The sequence below is a fragment of the Oryx dammah genome, unplaced genomic scaffold (genome assembly GCF_014754425.2).
Source record: "Oryx dammah isolate SB20612 unplaced genomic scaffold, SCBI_Odam_1.1 HiC_scaffold_28, whole genome shotgun sequence".
Classification (NCBI taxonomy): domain Eukaryota; kingdom Metazoa; phylum Chordata; class Mammalia; order Artiodactyla; family Bovidae; genus Oryx; species Oryx dammah.
The window spans coordinates 117342683-117355305 of NW_024070212.1; positions in this window are offsets into that span (position 1 = coordinate 117342683).

Here is a 12623-nt window from a genome sequence, read left to right on the forward strand (position 1 = left end):
AGAGCCCCCAGGGGCAGCAGGAGGCGGACAGTGTGGGCTGAACTCCCAGGGCAGAGGGCAGGTGTGGGAAGGAAGGAAAGGGAGGTGACTCTGCTCCTACCAAGGCGTCCTCATTGGCAGGGGCTCTGGGGAGAACAAGAAGCCACAGCCGCCCGCTTGCCCAGCACGGCCCGACCCCGGGGGGCCTGAGAAGGGGAGGAGGAGGGGCATCACAGGTCCAGAAACTCTCCCCAAGCCCCACACACGTTCGCACGCATGCACACCCAGACGTGCACATGCACACACACACACAACACACAGCGTGTGCCAAGCCGCAGGGATCCGGCTCAGAAGAGGCCGGAGGACAGGAAGCGATAGACTGGAGAGCTGAAAATAAAGCGCTAAAGTCACCTGGAGGCCGAGTCACCAGCAAGACCCCAGAACTCTGGCTCCTGCCCACGCCATCGAGCGTGGGGTGGGGCGTGGAGGGGGCCCCCTGGCCACCAGCCCTGATTCTGGCCCCTGGAGGCCGACGGCGGACCCTGCGGACCCCGCGTGACATGACAGGCCCTGAGACCACGGGCTGTCGCCGGGCTCCCCCCACCAGCTCCTCTCTGCTCTCAGCTGTGCCCCCAGGCTCCAGGCCCCCTCCTGCGGGTGCTGGGTGCTCATCCAGCTGAAGACCCCCAGAGGACCCCCACTGCTTCCCCGGGGACCCCTCCATCAACTCCCAGAGCCCTACCCCAGCTGGGCCTGGGGGCGGCTTCCTCAGCGGGAACCCAGGGCAGCCGGCTATGCCCAGGACACCTGCAGGCGTGGGGCAGGGGGCGGAGGGCAGGCTCCAGGGCTCATCCCCAGTGTCCTGGGCTCCTCTCCAAGGCCCCACCCCCAGGGCCCAGGCCCGCCAGCTCCCCCCTGGCCCTGGACCGGGGCCCAGCCACCGTGTAGGCCGGGCTGCCCAGCTTTGGGCACTGTCTCTGGCTGCAAGGCCAGGGCAGCGAGCCAAGGCTCCTCGCGGCTGTGCCGGTGAGGGTCTGGACACAGGGCTGGAGAGGACACAGCTGCTTTCAGCAGAGTGAAGGGGACGCGGCTGCCTTTTCTGAGCCGCGGGCCTTGCTGACCCTGGCTGCTCCCCTCGGGACAGACCGAGGCCTCTGCAGAAGCCCCTGGGGTCGTCTCTACCAGGGAGGACAGGCTCCAGTGGCCCTGAGCCGCAGCTGGCCAGGGGCTCGGCTGGTGGCAGCCCCACCCCCACCGGGGGCCCAGTGCAGCCCACCCTGACCCCGGCCAGACCAGCCGTGTCCCACAGGGGCTCTGGGGACATGACAGAGGGGGGAGAGTCCCCTCCCTCGACCAGACTCCCTGGAGTTCAGGGGGTGGGAGCAGCGAGGCCAGGGTCTGAGCTCGAGCTCCCAGAATAGCCGGGGCGCGGCCGCCAGCGGAGACCAGGCAGCTGGCTTCACGCCACAGGCATCCCGGGAAGGGCCAGCTGTCTGCGGCCGCACCTGCGGGGCCGGAGCCGGAACGTGGCCCTCAGCGTCGGCCCTCACAGCAGGGGCAGCGGCCATGCAGAGACCAGCCCTGTTCCAGGTCCCAGGAAGGGCCTCTGGTGCCCAGGGGCTGACTCAGACCAGGGATGGCCTGGAGGAGGTGCTGCTCCGGCAGAAAGCAGGTGGCGACAGGGTGAACACATGCCAGGGACGGCGCCCCGACAGCAGGGTGGTGGTGCAAAGGCCCTGCAGCCACCTCCTGCTGGACGGCAGACGGGTCTGCACGGACAGGGCTGAGGAGCGGGCGAGGCAGGGCGCAGAGCACGTGGGGGATTATCTGCACCGTTTTTTTCATGGTAAACCTTCTGGGGCAGTTGCCGAGGGTTTGACACGGCCAGGACACGCCTCTAAGACAAACCAGGTCGCCGTGCTGAGGGCCTGGCCTGGGTAGAGCAGGAGGGCTGGGCCCAGACACAGAAGCAGAGCTTCCTGAGACAGAGCAGGTGACAGGAGCCTGGAGTCCTGTCTGACCAGGGAGCTGGCCGGGATCCCCCGGGGCTGCCAAGGGCCCCACTGGCCTAGACCTCACTGGTTTCCTACTGAGGCTGTCCATACTTCTCTGGGCTTTCACCGAGTGCTGGCCACAGAAGCTTCTGGAATGTGGTACAGCAGACCCCACTGCAGGACTAAAAGGGTCTTCTCTGCTTCTTGCCACCATGGACACTGGCCTAGGCTCCCAGGACTGGGTGAGGCCGGGGACTGGTACTGAGGGGTCCCCTGGCTGGTGACCCCAAGGATTTCCTGCAGACTGCTGTGTGCAGAGGGGCGGGGAGGGCCTGGGGCAGGGAGACAGGGGGGCTCTGTGCTCCACACCCAGGCATTGGGTGGGCCCTCTTCAGGCCTTTGAAGTCCTGGGCTCACCCGCCCTGAGGCCTGAGGTGGCACAGGTCCCAAGCAGAACTCCTGCCCCTGGGGAGGGCAGCGGGGGCGGGAGATGAGAGAATCAGGAAGAGGGGGGTTCGGGTGGTGGGGCTGGGGGAAGGGGGGAGGGCTGTAGAGTCCCCAGCGCTGCCCTCGGCTCGCAAACCCCAGGGCACCGGACTCTGGGGCTTCCTTGTGGAAGGACCCCTGCTCTCCTGACCTGGGTCCTCTAGGCCAGGTGGGCCCCCTGACCCTCAGGTCCCAGGCACTGGGCCCAGGGTTCTGGGAACTAGAATTGAACGGGCCATAACCTGGCCTGGGAGGCCTGCTCCAGGAAGCCTCTAGGACTGGCTCCAGGCCAGAGTCACCCACCGCGACCCTGCTCCCACACCGGCTCTGATCAGACCAAGGCCAGGCCTCTGGCTGCAGACACTGCGGCCCCCGGAGCGGGCTTGGGACCGCCACTTGCAGGCCCTGCCACACCCCTGGACGCTGGGGGCCCGCTGGCCCAGCCTGCCCTGCCCTACCCTGTCCTCCTCCTGGTCAGGACCTCCTCTGGGCTTGAGGCTCCTGGCCGACTGCGAAGCTTCTGCAAGGCCACGGCCCTGAACCGTCCAGCCGGAGTCCAGAGGTGAGCAGGCCCCTGAAACAAGACGTGGAAGATGCACGCACGCACAGCCCAGCGAGCCCGGGCTTGGCCATCCGTGCGGAGCAGCCGTGTGCCCCGCCAGGACCAGGCCCAGAGGAGGAGGAGGAGATGAGGCCCAGCCCCCGGTCTCCTGATGCCCGCTGGGCAGTGGCGTCTGGACACCGAGGCCCGGCCACGTTCCTAAGGGATGACGCAGCCACCTGGTTGTCACAGGCGGGCCCTGGGGCAGCCCACCTTTGGGCTCCCGGCCATGACACGGGTATTCACGCGACACCCCTGCCCTCGGACACTCACAGGCCCTGCACGGGCCCTGGCAGGCCTGGCATGGGAAGTCGGGGTCCCAAGGGAGGAGGCCCTGGGCTCCTAAACGGTGGGCAGTGAGGAGGGTCTGGTGGTGGCCGTCAAGGTCAGGAGCGTCCAGCCCCAGGCCTGGCTCAGTGGCCTCAGGCTATGACTGTGTCTCCCAGCAGGGACCCCGAGACCACCGAGAGCCCCAGCTTTCTAGGTGCATCCTTGTCGATCTTCAGCCCTGCCCCCGAGAGGAAGCCTGTCATTTTAAAGGGAGATGCAATTCCTACTGCTTCCAAGGCTGACTTAAATCAGATTTATTGTACTATTCAAACACATTTGAATGTAAAATGATGTTTGCAAGCTAAATGTGAACAACCGCAGGGGGTGATGCTGTTGGGCTGAGCTCACTTTCCTGGACCTTTGGAATCCTGTGTGCTCACTGCCTTGGAAGGAAGACTCGGTTTCCCCGCTCTTCGTGAGCCCGGAGAAGCCGCAGAGCACCCCCCAACCCAGGACAGGGGCTCTGAGGGTGGACGGAGGGGCCCGCACCCGCCGCCTGGGCATCTGGGGCTGCGGCTGTGGACACAGCCCGTCTCCTCCGTGCGGCGATGCCTGGGCCCCGCATTTCTGATTCCACCCTAACGGCCATCTGGTCCTTCCCAGTCCCCGGCGCTCGGGAACAAGGCCAGCATGACCACTAACGCCGCGTGTCCTGGTACCACTACCTACGCCTCCATGGCTCGGGGGTGCACGGGGGTGGGGGTGGACTCCACGTTGCTAGAACGCCTCCCAGAGCGGCCCTCCCAGTTTGCACTCAGTGTCTGCAGACTCCCCTCCTCCCACTGCTGGCCTTGTCTGTGGGGCCTCTTTGCCCACCCAGCCGCTGCGTCTGGATTCACATGGCTCACACACACCTCCCTGTTTGGTATGAGACCAGGCATGTTTCTATGAGGCTCATGGCCGTTTGGCGTCCTCTCTGTGAACTGCCGGCCGGGGCTCTGCCTGCTTTTCTGGCCTTTTGCCTGCTGTCTTGTGATTGCTTGGCGAGCACTCTTTACATATTCTGGACCCAAAGCTTCCTCTGTTTTATATGCTACAAACACCGTTTTCCATCCTGTGCCCTTCCTTCCCTTTGCACTCAGTCAGTGCTGCCCAGACGTTTGGGGTCTGGTGCCAAGTGGGAGGGTGCGGTGCTGCCCCCCAGGACACTGCCAAGCGGAGGTGATGCCGGACAGGGCCGAGCCTGGTGCAGCGGGGAGGGGTCACCTGCAGAGGCGGGCCTTGAGGAGGGAGAGCATCACACAGACAAGGGGGCAGATTTTCACCCGCGAGCGGCTGGCAGGCGATGTGCCCCGGGAGGGCCTTGGAGCTGCAGCTCCGACCTGGCCTGGCTTCTGCGCAGGAGCGAGGAGCCGTGGCTGTCTGTCTGTGTGACTTGTCCACAGGGTGCAGCCTGGGCTCAGAAGCGCACATCCTTTTGGGAAGCACCCTCTGGGTGCCAGGTCCTCGGCTGCCCCCCGCCCCACCTCCAGGAAGCTGACCCAGCTTGCAGCCAACCCGGGGGGAACAGTGAAGCCAGGAAAGGCAGGAGACAGCTTCAGATGCAGAGGGTGACGCTGGGCACCCGAGAGCTCGACCAGCCGCTCACACAGGAGGCGAAGGGAGTCCTCTCTGCAGCCAGGGCAGGGGTGCTGGACACACACGGTCCAGGCCACTCTGCTCACAGGAGTGCAGACAGCCTCGTGCCTCACAATTGCAGTGTCTCAACTACCACGCCAGGCACCAGAGCTGCAGGGCACGAGGCCACCTCCTGGCCACCTCTCCCGGGGTCCTCAGCCCTCCTCAAAGGCCAGAGCACAGGCTCTCCACCATGACAGGCTCGCACCAATTCAGCTCACCCCAAAATCCCAAGCGCCACCCAGTCCCGCCGCCCCACCGCCAGCCCCTGACAACCACGGCTCTTCCTACTGTCTCCACAGTTGCGCCTTTCCAGAATGTCATCGAGATGGAAAAAGCCCACAGGGAGCCTTTCCAAACTGGCTTCTCCTCTCACTCAGGCACATGCATTCAGGCCTCCTCTGTGTCTTTTCACAGCTTGAAGGCTCATTTCTTTTTAGTGCTGAGTAATATTCCACTGTCTGGATGTGTCATGGTTCATTTATCCAGCACTGAAATACATCTCGGTTGCTTCCAGTCTTGGCAATTATGAATAAAGCTGCTATAAACATCTGTGTGCAGGGACAGCTCATTTTTTAAACGGGCAAAAAACTCAAAAAAGACACTCAGAGAACAGCAAATAAACACGTGGAGAAAAGTGCTCCAAATCCTTAGTCATCATGGAAATGCAAGTTTAAACCACGATGATCGCCAGAATGGCTCAGACTAAAAGGTTCTCATGAATGCTGAGCAAGGGGAGTGCTCATATGCTTTGCCTGGAGTGTGAATTGGTGCTGTAGTTTAGAAAACCGTTAGATGGTATTTTCCAAAGTTGGAAATGGTGCGTCCTGGTGATTCTTTTCCCAGAAATGCTTGCATATGTTCACAAAAGGACACTGGCATGGAGGCACGGCAAGGGCATTCACCGTGCCCTAAACTCTCAACATAACCGTCCACGGACAATACTGCAGAGAAATACTTTCAAACAATTATAGAGTCATCCAGCGGGACAGCAGTGAAGAAGGGACAGACTCCTGCCTGTCGTAACCTGGAGGAACTTCCCAAATACAACTGGAGCGAAAGAGCCACACACAAAAGAGCTGGCACGTATGGATTCATTTACGTAAAATACGAACCCAGACAAAACCCACTGATGGTGACGGAAGTCAGAGTGGTAGCCTACGGCAGGCGGTCAGGATAAGGGGGGGCACTGAGGGCTGGTGGGAGTCGCGGTCAGGATAAGGGAGGGGCACCGAGGGCTGGTGGGAGTCTGTTCGGTGCCTTTGTCCAGGGGTGGCTCCGTGGGTGTGCTCGCTTCTCAAATGGATCAGGCTGCAGGTTGATCATCTCTGACCTTGTCGGCAGGCATGGTAATCTTCAGGGAGAAGCTTACTGAAAACCCTGCCCATGAACATGTATGTGCAGCCTTTGAAGTTCAGGGATAATCTGCTCGCCGCAGACACCGCTGCAGCAAAGACAGCAACTGCTGAGCCCAGAAACGAGGAGCAGCCAGCAGAGACGCTGGGCCCGGCCCGCCGGAGCAGCCCGTCGGCCCAGGAGCTGCGGGCCTGCACCTGCACTTACCGGCGTGTCTTCACCAGCTCCTCAGAGACAAGGGGAGGAAAGGCTTGGGAGACTTTTCACCACTCAGTCCCTCCCCGCCAGGAGGTCAGCCCTGCGACGCAAACCTTGCCGTCCAAGGGTGAAGATGTCTTTCGGCTCCACGCTCTGATGAACCTGAGGGGGGATCACTGCTCAAGATCAGAGCGTCCTCCACGCAGCCCGCAGCTGATTCTAGGAGACGCGGTGCTGGACGGGCCCAGGGGCCAGCCCCAAGTGGGGTGAGCGGGGGCCCAAGGGCACCCGAGCCGAAGCAGAGCGGCCGGCCGAGGGGGCGGAGGTGCGGGTGGGGGGCATAGATGGGCACAGTGCGGCCAGGCTGCCCTGGGGGCCACGTCCTCACAGCCTCCCACCCCCTCCACCGGCCAGGCACCCGGGAGGCCACCGCCAGCCTGCCGGTCCCGGTGCGGCCCTCCTCACAGCCAACCCCTGCTTGCATCAGGAAAGCGAGGCCCCCTGGCCACACCTGGCTTCCTCCCTGTCTCTCAGCTCACACCCCAGTGCTGCCCAGCCCCGCCTCCAGAAAGTGCGTGCTCACTGCCGGGCCCGGGACGTGGGGCTGCTGGGTCAGTGGCGGGACGCCAGGAACAGGACTCCTCAGAGGGAGTCATCAGGGAGCCCTGAAGGCTGCCAGGAGCGCCCACCGCCCCGGGAAGAGCCTCTGCATCCTGGCCGGGACACTCGGCCCTGGCAGGCTGCCCTGGACGCACTGTCTTACCGTCCCTTCCCTTTTCTCTCCTGTCCGGGTCTCTCGGCTGGCCATGGGTCCCTGAGGGTGGAGCCCGTCGGCACCCTGGGCCTGCTGTCAGAGCACGGCACTCACTCGGGTCTCCAGGGGAGTGAGCGAGGGGCTGAAGTGTGGGCCCAGCTCCCGGGTCAGGCCAGCTGGCCATGGGGTCCTTGCAGGCCGCCCCTGTGAGGAGCAGCGTGCAGAGCCCCGCTGGACACAGCCAGCACCTGCGTCTGGCAGCCTCCCCCCACCCCCGCCGTGCCCCCGCAGGCTGCCTGCCAGGTGGTCCTGGGCGGGCCTTGGGGGGCCTCTGCTCCCTGCACTCCGGCCCCAGCATGGGGCCCGGCCCTCGACGGGTGCGGGAGCAGGTCTGGCAGGGACGCCCTGTCCTCAGGGCTCAGGACACAGTTGGCAGCAGGCCCAGGGTCAGGCCCACCCAGAGGTGCTCCCTGGGCCCACAGAGGAGGAAGCCAGGTGAGGACTGGGGCAGGCATCGTTCTGGGGGAACACCGAGTGCACCCTGACTCTTAGCACGTCAGTTGCGAACACGCCCCTCACAGCCGGGTCCGAGGTGGGAGGAGACGCTGGGTGCTCACTCAAGCACAGGAGATGGGGGTGCTCACTCGAGCACAGGAGATGGGGGGTGCTCACTCGAGCACAGGAGATGGGGGGTGCTCACTTGAGCACAGGAGATGGAGCCCCCCACAGGACCCCACAGCCTGCCTCACACCCACCGCCAGCCTCAGCCCCGCCCCTGGGCCCCTCCACACCGGTCCTGGGCCCCCTCAGGGGCAGGCCCTCAGCTGCACAGCCCGGCCCGGCCCCACGTGGGCTCCGCGACGGCCCGGCTCCGACCCCCACAGCATGTCCTGCCAGAGGAGAGCAGGGCTGGGCCGGGCTGTGAACACTGCCCGGCTGGGAAGGCTCACGGGGCCAGGCCGGCCCAGAGGAAACCTGCCAGCCCTCCCCCAGCCCTCGGGCCGCGGCAGGCCTGGAGAAGCAGGCAGCAACGGGGGTGAAGGAGACTGGGGTTGGGGCCTCGGGGAGCCCGCGGGGGTCGCCCACCAGCAGGACGCTGCCACGGGGGTCTGCGGCCCTACCAGGAGGAGGCACAGGAGCGCGATGACCCCGGGCGGGCCCCCAAGGGCTGCGGGGAACCACTCCAGCCTGGGGACAAGGGGGCAGGAAGGAGAGCCCAGTCCTAAAGGGACGGGCAACAGAGGAGCTCCTGGAAGATCTTTGGAAACTCAGGGGAAGCGGGCAGCCCCGAAGGCCAGGTCAACACGAAACGTCCAGGACAGCACGCATGCAGAGACGGACAGGGAGGGGTGGCAGGGAGGGGCCGCCCCAGCCGTGGGGGCTCCTTCCGGGGGTGGTGGAGGTGCTCAGGAACCGGACGGTGGCGAATGTCGCACCACTGGCTGGACACGTGTAAAAGCCGCTGAACTGCACGCTGTGTGGGGGTGAGTTATGTGGCGCGTGAATCATTCCTCAAGGAAGCTGCTGTCCAAACAACAGGGCAAACGCTTTCCCTGCTCCAGACCTGGACACGGCCGCTTCACCAAAAATCCCTGAGGGTTCTCGTCCGCAGGGTGCTGTCCAGGCCCACGTGTGGGCGCGTGTGCTCAGGCCGTCAGCTGTCTCAGATTCCTGCCTTTTCTGGGCAGTGAGCTGGGAAACACACGTTTTTGAGAAGAAAAAGGGTGAATTTGTCCTGACACAACTCAAGGCTGACAGTCAGGGTTTTAACAAACTTCTCCTCTCCTATGTCTCTTGTCTTTTTCACTAAAAACCTTGGCTCCTAATCACTGAACTACTCCTCTTTTGCATTCTTCTACAACAGATATAAACCCTGGAGGAGGAAATGGCAACCCACCCCAGTGTTCTTGCCTGGAGAATCCTATGGACAGAGGAGCTTGGCGGGGCTACAGTCCATGGGGTCGCAAGAATTGGACACGACTGAAGTGACTGAACACACACACACAACAGATATAAACACATGCACACACGCGGTAAGCATTCACATAGGACTTCTAACAAGTAAACTAAGATTTCTTTGCAGCTCTGTTATCCTAGAACAGTCAAATAACTTGAAACCACAGATAAACGTAATCTTGGCACTTCAATCGGAACATTCATGTTTCAATCGTATCTGAACACTGTGAATAAAAAAGCCTTAATATCTACCAACGCATTTCAAGACTGATGAATCACTGAGCTTTAAAACAGTCAAGTCATGCAATCACAGACGGCTGGATTATAAACCTGACGGCTCCTGAGTCATCCTCAACTCCCGAGTCACCACGTCCCCACCCGCAGACCGTCAGGGCTAGAAGGGGCCCCAGAAATCATCCCCACTGGAGAAAGCCTGTCTGGAGGCCTCTGGCCGAGGCAGCCCCCAAGTTCCCACTGTCCATGGCCCCACTGGGGGAAGACAGCAGGAGAGGGCGGGAGGGGGTGGCCCAGAGCAGGAGCCCTGAGAAGCAGCTCCTGACATGCCACTGCCGGGACCTTCTGTGGCTGCCGGGGGCCAGGGCACTGTGCCCACTCTGAACACAAGAGGAGGCTTGCTCAGGCTCAGGGAGAGAGGGGGCGGGCATAGGCCCTGCCAGGCCAGGAGCACCTGTTCCTCCCACGGAAGGTGGGCCCCCACCCAGCAAGGCCTGCAGGCCCACCTCCCCTTCACAGCTTCTCACCCAGCCCACAGGAGGGTCCTCTTGGATGGAAGACATGCCCAAAGCTGCAGGGCTTCCACAGACCAAACCCAGCACGGCCAGCGCCGTCCACCCCGGACAGCGTCTCGCAAAACAGGGTTCTGACCTCCTGGACGCACGCACAGGGAAATGAGGCAGGCAGAGGGGCCAATGCCCGCAGCCGTCCCGCATGGATGTCAGAGCCGTGACTTGCAGCTCAGCCCCGAGCAAGGCGTCCTGAGGACGGCCCCGCCGCCAGGCCCCAGCAAGGACCATGGGGGTTCACCAGGCCCAGGCAGCAGGAAGGCAGGACCCTCGGGGCCCTGAGTGGCCTGCAAAGCCTCCAGCTGGGGCAGGGGATGGCCAGGAGATCAGGCGGCCCTGGCCTGGAATACGAAGGGTCAACGCTGGGCTCCATCCCGAGGGTGACCCAGGCCCCGCCACTCCTGGGGAGGACCTGTCAGGCTGCAGCGTGCAGAGGGCCTATGGCAGGGCCATCCGGGGGCTGAGCAGGGAGCAGAGATGACCAGGCCTACAGAAGGCAGGAGCTGAGACTGGACACGACGGCGGGGGGGCTCCTCTGGAGTCCCAGGGAGCCTGGCTCCCCTGAGGGCATCTGGGGAGAAATCCCGGCAGCCACTACGGAGAGGCATTGACGGCCAGGGTTCCCCAGCATCAGGCTGTCCTAGAGGCCGTGGGGAAAGGTTGGGCCCGGGAGCTGTGGTCGTTCAGTCGCTCAGTCGTGTCTGACTCTTTGCGACCCCATGGACTGCAGCACGCCAGGCCTCCCTGTCCATCACCATCTCCCAGAGCTTGCTCAAACTCATGTCCATTGAGTCGGTGATGCCATCCAACCATCTCACCCTCTGTTGTCCCCTTCTCCTCCTGCCCTCAATCTTTCCCAGCACCAGGGTCTTTTCTAATCAGGGTTGCCTAGGAGACGGGTCCCCAACTATGTCCCAGAGGTCAGGCCTGGCTGCCTGCTGGCTGCAGACAGCAGGGCTATAGAGGCCTCTGTGTGGCCAGGCAGAAGGCTTAGGAACAAGCATCCCACACTTCAGGGACACAGAGCCCCCTGCTTCCTTGGGGGTGCCCATCAGAGGCCCCCAGTCCTCCAGTTGCATTCATGCAAAGGCGGGATCGTGGAGAGCAGACAGTCTCATCTTAAGATCAAGGCCCAAAGAGCTGGGTGAGGGAGACCCTCCTGGAGCCGCCCAACTCCATCGGGGTCTGGGAGACCTCCCTCACACTCCGAACTTGGTCTGACCTTGGTGAGCTGCGTGAGGGCTTTGGGTGGGGGCCTGGGGCGGGGCTGTGCCAGCTTGTCTCTGGGGAATGACCTCAGCTGCAGGGGTGCTGGGTGGGGTGAGCCAGCCCCCCCCCATCCTACCCCGCCAGCCCGCCAGGGCTCGGGACACAGGAGGAAGTAGCCACGGCACGGAACAGCGCCAACAGCGAGACCCGCCTCTTCAGTGTCCAGGACAAGCCTGGGCACCTGGGGGCTTCCCAAAACTTCTGTCTGACTGCGGTCACCCCAGGGAGGGCCGCGGGGTGTCCAGGTCCTTGGCCGTGGTCCTCCCCTGATCAGAGGCCTAGTCGTCACAAATACCCCCTTGGCAGGGTCGCTACAGTGAGAAATCACCACATAAAAAGTCCAAGATGTACAGCGTTTGGTCCCAAATCTATGAAGCTACCGTCCAATAGGTGGAATGTACTTTATCCAGACGTTTAGTCTCGAGCAGGTTAGTGGGTTGGAAACTTAGATGGCAGAACCCGAGATGCCAACCGAGAAAGCACCATCTCCCCTCCAGTTTAGAGAACAAACCAAGCTCACAGGAGACCCAGGCCAGTGGTGTGATAGGAAAGGGGCTCCCAGGGGCGAGGCAAGTCCTTCAAGGGGAGGCCCCCCGACACCCTCCCGCACCTCATCCGAGGGGTCTGTGCTGGACGTGTGATGAGCGCTGGGACTGCGGACTTTCTGGTTTATTTTAGAATCTGTGCTGAGCAACCGCAGATCCGCTGAGGCCTGGGGTCTCGCATCTCCCCACCAACACTGCCTTCTGCAGCTTCGGTGACGGGGCATGACATGCGAGGGGCTCCAATGCGGGTCCTGGGTCTGCTGACCTTCAGCACCACCTTGGAGACACGCAGAGTGACCTGGGCAGTTCACTGATGGAGTCACGTCCCCCGCCCACTAAGGCGACACAGGTGTGTGCACAGAGCCCAGGGAGCCCAGCAGCCGGCTGTGTCCCCGAGGTGGTGACCCTGCAGCGGGCCAGTGAGGTCTCTGCAGCGGACGCTGCGTGCGCTGCCCAGACACCCCTGCAGGGGGTGCGAAGAGGGAAAGGAAGCACCCTGCACCTCAACCAGGCCCGGGGCTCCACCCGAGGCCGCCGGGGAGTCAGCGGTCAGCCCCTTCCGGCGGGTGGTCTCTTTGGAGGAGGCTCCTCCCCGGCCCGGGCCCCGAGCACCCACTGTCCACCTCCACCCGACAGGCTTGGCCACCGTGGCCGGGGCAGAACGCCGGAGAATGGCTGCATCTCACTCAAGGGTGTGAGGTGTGGGTGCTGAGCTGTGTCCGTGGAAAGGACACA